A 13,641-nucleotide genomic window follows, 5' to 3' on the forward strand; every position below is an offset into this window, starting at 1 on the left:
ATAGGGGGACAAAGTCACCTATGTGATGATTCTTGGTGACAGGTTCTCTTTGAGAGATCCAAGGTCTAAAAGACCCTGCATGTCTCCCCTGTGCTCCACTGTGGACTGCTCTTTCCTGGGGATTGCATTACAATCCCTCAATGGGGACCCAGAAGCAGGGGTGGACTGACCATTTGGAAACTCGGGCACTGCCCGAGGGCCCGGGGTCAGTAGGGGGCCCCATGAGATGCCCCTGGTACCTTTTGCATAGGCTTTTTTGAGTTTGGGCAAGGACACAGGGGCCCCATGATCCCCTATTGCCCGGGGGCCCCATGAGTTGTCAGTCCACCCCTGCCCGGAAGTGACATCATAACGTCACTCCTGGGTCAGCACAAGAAGAAAAGGGGAGCGGACTTGTCCGCTCTTCTCCCTCTCCTCTAGCAGATGGCGAGCCAGGCCTGCAGATGGGCGGCCTGAGGGAACATGCAGTTGCCTGCCCTGGGGAGTCCATTGCTACACAATGCACACTGGCTATCTATCTAAGTGGTGATTAACGTTTTGTATACCGTGTTTTGTTGAAATCATATATACACATACCGTCTATGTCTGTTTATCTCAGATACATTGCTAGTCCCTGAAGAAGCAACCTTTTGTCACGAAACGCGTCGGGTATTGCTTGCACAGCTTGAATATCCCATACCTTCTTGAAGAAATATTCTGTTCTTACCCATTTGTTCTCAACCTATGTATTGGAACCTGTGTTTCTATGATTGGTTGGTTGTGGGATGATAGCTGTGGGCTAATTGTGCAATGTAACTGTATACAAGATACATTTTAGAGGTGATGTGTTAATAAAGGAACATTGATTTAATTTTTTTTGTCTACTGAGTTTTTGTGCCTAAAAAGTCCATCCAATATCCTTCTCTCGAATAGTAGGCTCCTGCTGGGTTGCCTATCATTTAGAGATCTGTACAATTCCTCCTACTAACAGCTGCTATGGTTTACTAATGCATTTGTTTTTAGACTGCATTTCCCAGCATGCCTCAGAACATGACTATGCAAATTATTTTTTTAAGTCCCATAGATAAATTGGACCTTCGTTTGGTCCGCCATCCTGTCTATTTCATTTGGTGGTAAATGTTAGTGGATATCTCCTCTTGTGTTTTTTTTTTTTTAATTTTTGTATTATCATCAAAGAAAACCTGCCACCCCTCCCCCCAAAAAAAACAAATTGTCAAAGTTAATGTGACTCACCAAAGAAAGGAAAACAGAATAAATTCTCCTACTACTAATACCACGTGTATGTACAGTATGTTATTTGTTCTTTGTACTTGTAGCAGGGCAAAGAAACAATAGTGCACATTTCGCATTTACTTTTCTTTTATCCTACTTAACTAAATCAAGCCCTGATTTTTTTTTTATCTTTTTTTATCTATTTTTTATCTATTTTTTATCTATTTTCTATCCTATTTAACTAAATCAAGCCCTGATCTATTTATATCTTTATGCATTATTACTTTTTATGTTTTTATGGTTTACATTTTTCTGCTCTGGCTAGGATACGATGTGTCTTTTTCTCCACTCAGAAGGAGACAGTGACAAAAAAAAAAGTTAAAAACTAAAAAAAAGTTTTACTTTTCTCTTTTTTTGGCAATAGCATTGCCCACCACCACCACCAAAAAAAAAGTACAAGTGAAATTACTGACATTTATGGAAATGCCACATGTATATAACATTTGTTGTTTGTACCTGTCATACTGCCAGGAAACAATAGTACACATTTTGCATTTTTTTTTTTTTTTTTTTTTTTTTTTTTAATCTTACCTGAACACACAGATATTGACAGTAAAGAAAAAAGTTTATTTTTCAATCCCACATAAAGTACACTGACCTTTGACCCTAACCTTGATGATGACACTAACTTGTATGAAGCCCTGATCTATTTTACCTTTATGTATTTATTTATTTATTTTTAATGTTTTCAATTTTTCTCCTCTGGCTAGGATATGATGCGTAATTTTTTCCAATCAGAAATAGAAACAGGGTACAGTGACAAAAAAAAGTTATAAAAATTAAAAAAAAAAAATTACTTTTCTCTTTTTTTGTCAATAGCATTGCCCACCACCACCAAAAAAATACAAGTTTAATTACTGACATTTATGGAAATGCCACATATGTATATAACATTTGTTGTTTGCATCTGTTGTACTGCCAGGAAACAATAATACCTATCTGAGCTGCCTTTCAATGTCACCCATCAGTGCCAGTCAGTGCCACCTATCAATGCCAATCAGTGCCACCTATCAGTGCTGCCAATCAGTGCCAGTCAGTGCCACCTATCAGTGCCAGTCAGTGCTGCCTATCAGTGCCATATATCAGTGTCATGTATCAGTGCTGCCTTTCAGTATCCATCAGTGCAGCCTATCAGTGCCCATCACTGCAGCCTCATTAGCGCACATCACAGAACAAGAAAAATCACTTATTTACAAAATTGTATAACAAAAACTAAGAAAAAACGTTTTCAGTGGTTTTTGGGTTGTTTAAGAAAAAATAAAAATCCCAGAGGTGATTAAATACCACCAAAAGAAAGCTCTATCTGTCTCAAAAAACTGATAAAAATGTCATATGGGTACAGTGTTGCATGACCGCACAATTGTCATTCAAAGTGCGACAGCGCTGAAAGCTGGAAATCGGCCTGGGCAGGAAGGGGGTATAATTGCCCTGTAGGCGAGGGGTTAAGGACACGGGTGCAGCCTCTTCAATATGGTAAGATGGTCACCAGGGGCAGATCTGGGGGATTAGGTGCTCAGTAAAGAGCAAAAGCTGGAAATGCCCATCGAGTAGTCAGGGGCGGACTGACAACTCATGGGGCCCCCCGGGCAATAGGGGATCATGGGGCCCCTGTGTCCTTGCCCAAACTCAAAAAAGCCTATGAAAAAAGGTACCAGGGGCATCTCATGGGGCCCCCTACTGACCCCGGGCCCTCGGGCAGTGCCCGAGTTTCCAAATGGTTAGTCCGCCTCTGCGAGTAGTATATTCATAAATGTTTAATGAAAGATATGAACAAATGTATAAAAGGATATCTCCATACATGTGAATGCCAAGCATGTATCAAAATGCCATACGAACAACAGCAGCAGCAATAAATGATGAACAGCTATACAGCTGCTATGAGCACTAACCAGCTGGTTAAGAATGATGGCCGCCAGACCTCCACAATCTGGCGGCATGACGTCAAGGCTTGCAGGCTCCTCCAAGTGTTCCTCGTTGTTTCACAGTAAGTCGGAGCCGAGGTTGGTACTAATTGTCCAAAAATTCTCGAATGAAAAAGGCTTTTTTTTGTTTGACATGGAAACGTAGCGTAGATGATTGTTTTTTGCCGTTTTTGATCAAGCACAGCCTTTCAGGTCTGACTTTTCTTGTACGAAAAAAGTACACATTAAACGAAAATCGTTATTTCCGGTCACGTACAAGAAAAATTGTGGAGTTTGTCCCTTCTCAAATTTTCCTTTGAAGAGCCTGAATCGGATATCAGAAGTTCTGTACACACAGTGAAAATCGTACAATTCGGAATTTTTCTTCCAATTTTCTCAGCGTGTGTACCCAGCTTAAGTTCGTGACATTCCATTGAAATTTAGAAAAAAAAAAGGGGGGGGGGGGAAACAGTGCCTTGAATTGTACTCAACGCATTGCCCCCCCAGCTGCGATCACTACCTGCAGAGAAAAATGGAAGTTTTTTCTCTGCGTGTGGTGTGATCCTGCCCTTACATCAGGGTTTTGCAACCGGGGTGCCGCGGCATCCTGGGGTGCCACGAAGACTCCTCAGGGGTGCCGTGGCCAGATCCTGGTCTGAGCGCTACTTTGTGTTAACTCCCGTGCACTGCGACTTTGCAGTGCGATCTCATCCCAATGTGCAAGAATTGATTACTGCCCCTGTCTCCTCCCCACACTGATTCTGTACAAGCAGCAGAAATTGTGGGTGGGGGGCAGGTAATGGACCTGAGAGCAATCCATGTTAACTTCAGGAGGAAGAGGAGTCGGGGAAGGGGAGTGGCAAGAAAGAACAGCCCACATTTTTGCTAGGAGGGTGGATTTATCTGGGGGGGTTTGTGATGAGGGGGAATTGGGGGTGGTTGAAGGGATTGTGCTGGGAGAAGGGACTTGGGGGGATTAGAGCGGGGGTTTGTGCTAGGAGTGGAGATTTTGGAACGGGGGGTTGTGATAGGAGGGAAATTTTGGTGGGGTTGTGCTAGGAGGGAGGATTTGAGGGGGTTGTGCTTGGAGGGGGGATTGGGGGGTTTGGAGTGGAGAGTTGGGGGAAGGGGGATTTGTGCTAGGAGGAGGGATTTGGTGGGAGATTTGTGCTATGAGGGGGGATTTGAGGGGGTTATGCTAGGAAGGGAGATTTTTCGGGGGTTGAGGGGATTGTTCTGGGAGAAGGGACTGGGGGGATTAGAGCGGGGGTTTGTACTAGGAGTGGAGATTTTTGAACAGGGTGGTTGTGCTAAAAGGCGATTTGAGGGGGTTGTGATAGGAGAGAAATTTGGGGGGGTTGTGCTAGGTGGGAGGATTTGAGGGGGTTGTGCTTGGAGAGAGGATTGGGGGGGTTGGAGTGGGGATTTGAGAACATGGGGGGTTGTGCTAAGAGGGGAAATTTGGGGGGTTGTGAGAGGAGGGGGAATTTGGGGGGGTTGTGCTAGGAGAGGATATTGGGGGGTTTGGAGTGGGGATTGGGAACAGGGAGTTGTGTTAGGAAGGGGGAGTTGGGGGGGGTTGTGCTAAAAGGAGGATTTGAGGGTGCTGTGCTTGAAGAGGGGATTGGGGGGGTTTGGAGTGGGGATTTGGGAACAGGGGGGTTGTGTTAGGAAGGGGAAGTTGGGGGAAGGGGGATTTGTGCTAGGAGGAGGGATTTGGTGGGAGATTTGTGCTATGAGGGGGGATTTGAGGGGGTTATGCTAGGAAGGGAGATTTTTTGGGGATTGAGGGGATTGTTCTGGGAGAAGGGACTTGGGGGGATTAGAGCGGGGGGTTGTGCTAGGAGTGGAGATTTTTTAACAGGGGGGTTGTGTTAGAGGCGATTTGGGGGGGTTGTGCTAGGAGGGAGGATTTGAGGGGGTTGTGCTTGGAGAGGGGATTGGGGGGGTGGAGTGGGGATTTGAGAACATGGGGGGTTGTGCTAAGAGGGGAAATTTAGGGGGGTTTTGAGAGGAGAGGGAATTTGGGGGGTTGTGCTAGCAGAGGAGATTGGGGGGTTTGGAGTGGGGATTGGGAATGGGGAGTTGTGTTAGGAAGGGGGAGTTGGGGGGGGGGGTGTGCTAAAAGGAGGATTTGAGGGTGCTGTGCTTGGAGAGAGGATTGGGGGTGTTGGAGTGGGGATTCGAGAACATGGGGGGTTGTGCTAAGAGGGGAAATTTGGGGGGTTGTGAGAGGAGGGGGAATTTGGGGGGGTTGTGCTAGGAGAGGATATTGGGGGGTTTGGAGTGGGGATTGGGAACAGGGAGTTGTGTTAGGAAGGGGGAGTTGGGGGGGGGTTGTGCTAAAAGGAGGATTTGAGGGTGCTGTGCTTGAAGAGGGGATTGGGGGGGTTTGGAGTGGGGATTTGGGAACAGGGGGGTTGTGTTAGGAAGGGGGAGTTGGGGGAAGGGGGATTTGTGCTAGGAGGAGGGATTTGGTGGGAGATTTGTGCTATGAGGGGGGATTTGAGGAGGTTATGCTAGGAAGGGAGATTTTTTGGGGATTGAGGGGATTGTTCTGGGAGAAGGGACTTGGGGGGATTAGAGCGGGGGGTTGTGCTAGGAGTGGAGATTTTTTTAACAGGGGGGTTGTGCTAAGAGGCGATTTGGGGGGGTTGTGCTAGGAGGGAGGATTTGGGGGGGTTGTGCTTGGAGAGGGGATTGGGGGGGTTGGAGTGGGGATTTGAGAACATGGGGAGTTGTGCTAAGAGGAGAAATTTGGGGGGTTGTGAGAGGAGGGGGAATTTGGGGGGGTTGTGCTAGGAGAGGATATTGGGGGGTTTGGTGGGGATTGGGAATGGGGAGTTGTGTTAGGAAGGGGGCGTTGGGGGGGGTTTGCTAAGAGGAGAATTTGAGGGTGCTGTGCTTGGAGAGGGGATTGGGGAGGTGTGGAGTGGGGATTTGAGAACATGGGGGGGTTGTACTAAGAGGGTGAATTTGGGGGGGTTGTGATAGGAGGGGGGAATTGGGGGGGTTGTGCTAGGAGAGGAGATTGGGGGTTTGGAGTGGGGATTGGGAATGGGGAGTTGTGTTAGGAAGGCGGAGTTGGGAGGGGTTGTGCTAAGAGGAGGATTTGAGGGTGTTGTGCTTGGAGAGGGGATTGGGGAGGTGTGGAGTGGGGATTTGAGAACAGGGGGGGGTTGTGCTAAGAGGGCGAAGTGGGGATTGGGAACGGGGGTTGTGTTAGGAAGGGGAGTTGGGGGAGTTGTGCTAAGAGGGGGGATTTGACGGGGTTGTGCCAGGAGTTGTTATGGGGGTTGGAGTTGGGGTTTGCATTCGGTGAGGTGATTTGGGAGCAGGAGGGTTTGTGCTAGAAGGAGGAATTTGTGGGGTCCTAGGAAGGCGGATTTGTGCTAGAAGGTTGAATTCGGGGGGTACTAGGAAGGTGGATTTGTGCTAGAAGTGGGGATTTGGGGGGTGCTAGGAGGGTGGATTTGTGCTAGAAGGGGGAATTTGGGGGGTGCTAGGAGGGTGGATTTGCTTGAGAAGGGGAAATTTAGAGGGAGAACAGTTGCAACCTAGCATCACTGAACATTAAAAAATGATACGTACATGAACATACAAAAAAGTGCAACCCCGGATGCGCCTCAGCCCCATTAATTGTGTACAGTTCTAAAGGGTGCCTCAACTAAAAAAAAGCTTGAAAGAACCTGCCTTACATTTTTCTCCTCTGGTTAGGATACAATGTATCTTTTTCTCCATTCAGAAAGAAAGTAAAGTGACAGGTCATTATTGGGATAACCAATCACAGGCTATTACAGTAATCACATGAGCTGTATCTGCTAGTGCTAGTTCGCGGTGTCAAACTGGTGGCCCTCCAGCTGTTGCCAAACTACAAGTCCCATGAGGCATTGCAAGATTAACAGTTACAAGCATGACTCCCAAAGGCAGAGGCATGATGGGATTTGTAGTTTCGCAGCAGCTGGAGGTCTGCCAGTTTGACACCCTGTGCTAGTGTGAACACGCCCTAAGTGTCACCGAGCATCATCCAACCCGGAAGACAGAGGACATCTTTTAGCCAAAATGAGATGCTGTGGTAGACAGCTTCGGACTGAACATGTATTCCATGCCAGAGCTGTTTTGTTTTTATTTTTTAAACTTGCTGAAGGACCAAACCAAGATAAAAATATTTGCACAGAGTTGACCCTTAAGGTATTAACGCCCAGCTCCAGGAAAACTAAAAGTCCTCCCTTGCTGTGGAGCAGTGTCCGTACTGCAAAGGTTGACTGCTCTTTTCTGTCTAGACTCTAGGGGATGGTAAAAGCACTTTTACTTACCTGATTCCCCTCTCCCAGCAGGCGGTGCTCCCCTACTCGCTGGCAGTGGACTGTCCCTTCATACTCAATTCACGGCAACGGTCCCTGCATGGGTCTTGGTGACACCAGAGGATTTTAAAACACAAAAATGTAGGAAAGAAAAGACTGTGGAGGACTTGTCTAGGGGATTAATAATAGGGTGGGTAATTGGGTAAGTAAAAATTTTGTAGAGTACTCCTAGTATCATGTATCCCTGTTATAGAGTACTTTTATGTAATACAATGGTAGAGTACTCCTAGTATCATGTATCTCTGTTATAGAGTACTTCTAATGTGATACAACGGCAGAGTCCTCCTAGTATCATGTATCCCTGTTATAGAGTACTTCTAATGTAACACAATGGTAGAGTACTCCTAGTATCATGTATCGCTGTTATAGAGTACTTCTAATGTGATACAACGTTAGAGTACTCCTAGTATCATGTATCCCTGTTATAGAGTACTTTTAATGTAATACAATGGTAGAGTACTCCTAGTATCATGTATCCCTGTTATAGTGTACTTCTAATGTAATACAATGGCAGAGTACTCCTAGTACCATGTATCCCTGTTATAGAGTACTTCTAATGTAACACAATGGTAGAGTACTCCTAGTATCATGTATCCCTGTTATAGTGTACTTCTAATGTGATACAATGGTAGAGTACTCCTAGTATCATGTATCCCTGTTATAGAGTAATTCTAATGTAATAGAATGGTAAGAGTACTCCTAGTATCATGTATCCCTGTTATAGAGTACTTCTAATGTAATAGAACGGTAGAGTACTCCTAGTATCATGTATCCCTGTTATAGAGTAATTCTAATGTAATACAACGGTAGAGTACTCCTAGTATCATGTATCCCTGTTATAGAGTACTTCTAATGTAACACAATGGTAGAGTACTCCTAGTATCATGTATCGCTGTTATAGAGTACTTCTAATGTAATACAATGGTAGAGTACTCCTAGTATCATGTATCCCTGTTATAGAGTGCTTCTAATGTAATACAATGGTAGAGTACTCCTAGTACTCCTAGTATCATGTATAGCTGTTATAGAGTACTTCTGATGTATTACAATGGTAGAGTACTCCTAGTATCATGTATAGCTGTTATATAGTACTTCTGATGTATTACAATGGTAGAGTACTCCTAGTATCATGTATAGCTGTTATAGAGTACTTCTAATGTAATACAATGGTAGAGTACTCCTAGTATCATGTATAGCTGTTATAGAGTACTTCTGATGTATTACAATGGTAGAGTACTCCTAGTATCATGTATAGCTGTTATAGAGTACTTCTAATGTAATACAATGGTAGAGTATTCCTAGTACTCCTAGTATCATGTATCGCTGTTATAGAGTACTTCTAATGTAATACAATGGTAGAGTACTCCTAGTATCATGTATCACTGATATAGAGTACTACTGATGTAATACAACAGTAGAGTACTCCTAGTATCATGTATCCCTGTTATAGAGTACTTCTAATGTAATACAATGGTAGAGTACTCCTAGTATCATGTATAGCTGTTATAGAGTACTTCTGATGTATTACAATGGTAGAGTACTCCTAGTATCATGTATCCCTGTTATAGAGTACTTCTAATGTAATACAATGGTAGAGTACTCCTAGTATCATGTATCCCTGTTATAGAGTACTTCTAATGTAATACAATGGTAGAGTACTCCTAGTATCATGTATCCCTGTTATAGAGTACTTCTAATGTAATACAATGGTAGAGTACTCCTAGTATCATGTATCCCTGTTATAGAGTACTTCTAATGTAATACAATGGTAGAGTACTCCTAGTATCATGTATCACTGATATAGAGTACTACTGATGTAATACAACAGTAGAGTACTCCTAGTATCATGTATCCCTGTTATAGAGTACTTCTAATGTAATACAATGGTAGAGTACTCCTAGTATCATGTATAGCTGTTATAGAGTACTTCTGATGTATTACAATGGTAGAGTACTCCTAGTATCATGTATCCCTGTTATAGAGTACTTCTAATGTAATACAATGGTAGAGTACTCCTAGTATCATGTATCACCGTTATAGAGTACTTCTAATGTAACACAATGGTAGAGTACTCCTAGTATCATGTATCCCTGTTATAGAGTACTTCTAATGTGATACAATGGTAGAGTACTCCTAGTATCATGTATCCCTGTTATAGAGTAATTCTAATGTAATAGAATGGTAAGAGTACTCCTAGTATCATGTATCCCTGTTATAGAGTACTTCTAATGTAATAGAACGGTAGAGTACTCCTAGTATCATGTATCCCTGTTATAGAGTAATTCTAATGTAATACAACGGTAGAGTACTCCTAGTATCATGTATCACTGTTATAGAGTACTTCTAATGTAATACAATGGTAGAGTACTCCTAGTATCATGTATCCCTGTTATAGAGTGCTTCTAATGTAATACAATGGTAGAGTACTCCTAGTACTCCTAGTATCATGTATAGCTGTTATAGAGTACTTCTGATGTATTACAATGGTAGAGTACTCCTAGTATCATGTATCGCTGTTACAGAGTACGTCTAATGTAATACAACAGTAGAGTACTCCTAGTAACATGTGTCGCTGTTATAGAGTACTTCTGATGTAATACCACGGTAGAGTAATCCTAGTCCAATTGTTATAAAGTACTTTTACTCTATTATATGAATCTAATGATAGAGTACTCCTATTCTAATGTATCAATGTAATAAAATACTTCTAATGTGTTACAATGATGTATTACTCCTGGTCTAATACCTACATAGTTACATGTCAATACCATTTCCCATAATGTATCTCTGTTATTAACCCCTTCCAGCCGGCGCCTCCCGGCCCTTTAAGAGTTTCAGGCGGGGCGAGTAGGGCATGGTTTCGGAAACATGTGACCGCCGGCGGTCAGATGATCGGGAAAGGTCCCGATCGAAAGAGCGGACCGGGATCTTTCCGTGAGTAACTCACATGTGCGCTGGGGGCGCGCAGGGCGCACGCTCCCAGCACATATGTATTTTGCTACATGAACGCAAATGTGCGTCCGCTCGGCGTCTAGGCCCAGACTCATTTGTGTGCGGCCGGCGTGAAGAGGTTAAGTATGTCTACTCTAATACAAATGTATCCATTGTAGCTCTTACCACTGAAGGGGCTGCTGAAGACAACCCAGGTCTCTCTTACCTCTTCAGAGGCAGGCAGTCCAGGAATCAGCTCCAGAGCACACCAACAGACACAGGCTCAGTCTAAGGGTCTTCCTTTTTGGTTTTATTGCACTGATTGAACAGGTGAGAGGGGTAAGGGTGCAGGATTATCGCCCCCCCCCCCCCCGCAAAGGATGAGGAGTGGTCTGATATTCTTTATAACATGGAACAGGTACCCCTTTCTGCACCTCAGAGACTTACCCAATTGTTCATTATACACTGCTCAAAAAAAATGAAAGGAACATTTTTTAATCAGAGTCTAGCATCAAGTCAATGAAACTCCTGGAATATTGATCTGGTCAGGTAAGTAGCAGAGGGGGCTGTTAATCAGTTTCAGCTGCTTTGCTGTTCATGAAATTAACAACAGGTGCACTAGATGGGCAACAATGAGACAACCCCCAAAACAGGAATGGTTTTACAGGTGGAGGCCACTGACATTTGTTTCCCTACTCTTCTTTTCTGACTGGTTTTCACTAGTTTTGCATTTGGCTAGAGTCAGTGTCACTACTGGTAGCATGAGGCCATACCTGGACCCTACAGAGGTTGCACAAGCAGTCCAACTCCTCCAGGATGGAACATCAATACATGCCATTGCCCGAAGGTTTGCTGTGTCTCCCAGCACAGTCTCAAGAGCATGGAGGAGAATCTAGGAGACAGGCAGTTACTCTAGGAGAGCTGGACAGGGCCGTAGAAGGTCCTTATCCCATCAGCAGGACCGGTATCTGCTCCTTTGTGCAAGGAGGAACAGGATGAGCCCTGCCAGAGCCATACAAAATGACCTCCAGCAGGCCACTGGTGTGAATGTCTCTGACCAAACAATCAGAAACAGACTTCAAGAGGGTGGCCTGAGGGCCCGACGTCCTCTAGTGGGCCCTGTGCTCACTGCCTAGCACCATAGAGCTGAATTGGCATTTGCCATTGAACACCAGAATTGGCGGGTCTACCACTGGCACCCTGTGCTGTTCACAGATGAGAGCAGGTTCACCCCGAGCACATGTGACAGACGTGAAAGGGTCTGGAGAAGCCATGGAGAATGTTCTGCTGCCTGTAACATCGTTCAGCATGACTGTTGTGTGCGGAGGGTCAGTGATGGTCTGGGGAGGCAAATCCATGGAGGGACGCACAGACCTCTACAGGCTATACAATGGCACCCTGACTGCCATTAGGTATCGGGATGAAATCCTTGGACCCATTGTCAGACTCTATGCTGGTGCAGTGGGTCCTGGGTTCCTCCTGGTGCAGTGGGTCCTGGGTTTCTGCTGATGCATGATAATGCCCGGCCTCATGTGGGGAGAGTATGCAGGCAGTTCTTGGAGGATGAAGGAATTGATACCATTGAATGGCCCCCATGCTCACGTGAACTAAATCCAATAGAACATCTCTGGGATGTCATGTTTTGGTCCATCCGACCCAGGTTGCACCTCAGACTGTCCAGGAGCTCAGTGATGCTCTGGTCCAGATCTGGGAGGAAATCCCTCAGGACACCATCCGTCAACTCATTAGGAGCCTCCCCGGACGTTGTCAGGCATGCATACAAGCACGTGGGGGCCATACAAGCTTGTTGCATCAGCTATCAGACGGAGATCTGTGTGCATGTGGTGGCCCAGCAGACCAATCTGTGAACAAACTGTTGGGTGGTGGCAAGCTACCGTTTGTTGTGTTTCTGGTGTGGCGGTGTGTGGACAGTGGAAGAGTGATTAACACTGGGGTTCTAGCTTGTAGGATAGCTAGAGGAATCTTAGAAAGGTGTGCCAATTGCTAGACTGCTCCCCAAAGTGCACAAGACTGTACGTAAGATTCATATCTGCCTGTGTGTGGTCAGCCAGTTAGATTGGAGTGGAGTCTCCCTCTAGTGATGGCCAGAGTCAGTGCGGGCTGTGAAAGTGTATCGCGGCCAGTCTTATATGCTCAAAGTCTTCCTCATTCCCTCTTTACCCCCAGTCATGGATGGACCACGCCTCGGTTAGCTAGTCGCTGTGGGCATGCAGTTTTTATACACTCCCTCATCATATCACGACTCGATTACTGAAACTCCCTCCTTACTGGCCTGCCTCGCCGCTGGCTATCCCCGCTTCAGTCCATCCTGAATACGGCTGCACGACTCATTCACCTTTCCAACCGATCCATCTCCGCCACCCCCCTCTGCCAATCCCTCCACTGGCTTCCGATTGCGCAACGGATCAAATTCAAAATCCTAACACTGACGTACAAAGCTGTCCACCATACTGCCCCGTACTACATCACTGACCTAATATCCAAGTACCACCCAACACGCACACTCCGCTCCTCACAAGACCTCCTTCTCTCTAGTTCCCTGGTCTCCTCCTCCCATGCCCGCCTCCAGGACTTCTCCAGGGTGTCACCCATTCTCTGGAACTCCCTGCCCCAACCCATCAGATTATCACCTACTCTCCTCTCCTTTAGGCGCACCCTGAAAACCCATCTCTTCAGGGAAGCCTACCCCACCCCCTGCTAACTTGCCGACCTCCTCCACTCTTCCTACCACTCCATCCCCCACAGCTATCTCCTCCTGTGCCACCATCCCCTCCCTCCTAGATTGTAAGCTCCAAAGAGCAGGGCCCTCAATCCCCTCATGTTTTGCATTGTATTGGTATTGTTCTGTCACATGTTCTGTCCCCCTTTGTAATGTACAGCGCTGAGCGAACTATTGGCGCTTTATAAATACTGTATAATAATAATAATAATGACATATGGTTTTCCAGATTATCATCTCTAGTGTTTCCCTGTACCAAGTCAGCTGTAGCCTGCATGGGTGCACTCTCTAGGCACACATCTGAACAGAGGGTTCACAATTCCAACCATTCAGGATAACTCCATTCATGACAAAAATAATGACAGGAAAACTGTAGATCTTTGACAATCACATCAGTAAATTCTTGGACTGTGTGATCAGCAGACCTCTCCCC

This window comes from Staurois parvus, unplaced genomic scaffold (genome assembly GCF_062004578.1).
Source record: "Staurois parvus isolate SC_StPar_1 unplaced genomic scaffold, SC_StPar_1.0 ptg001181l, whole genome shotgun sequence".
NCBI classification, from domain to species: Eukaryota; Metazoa; Chordata; class Amphibia; order Anura; family Ranidae; genus Staurois; species Staurois parvus.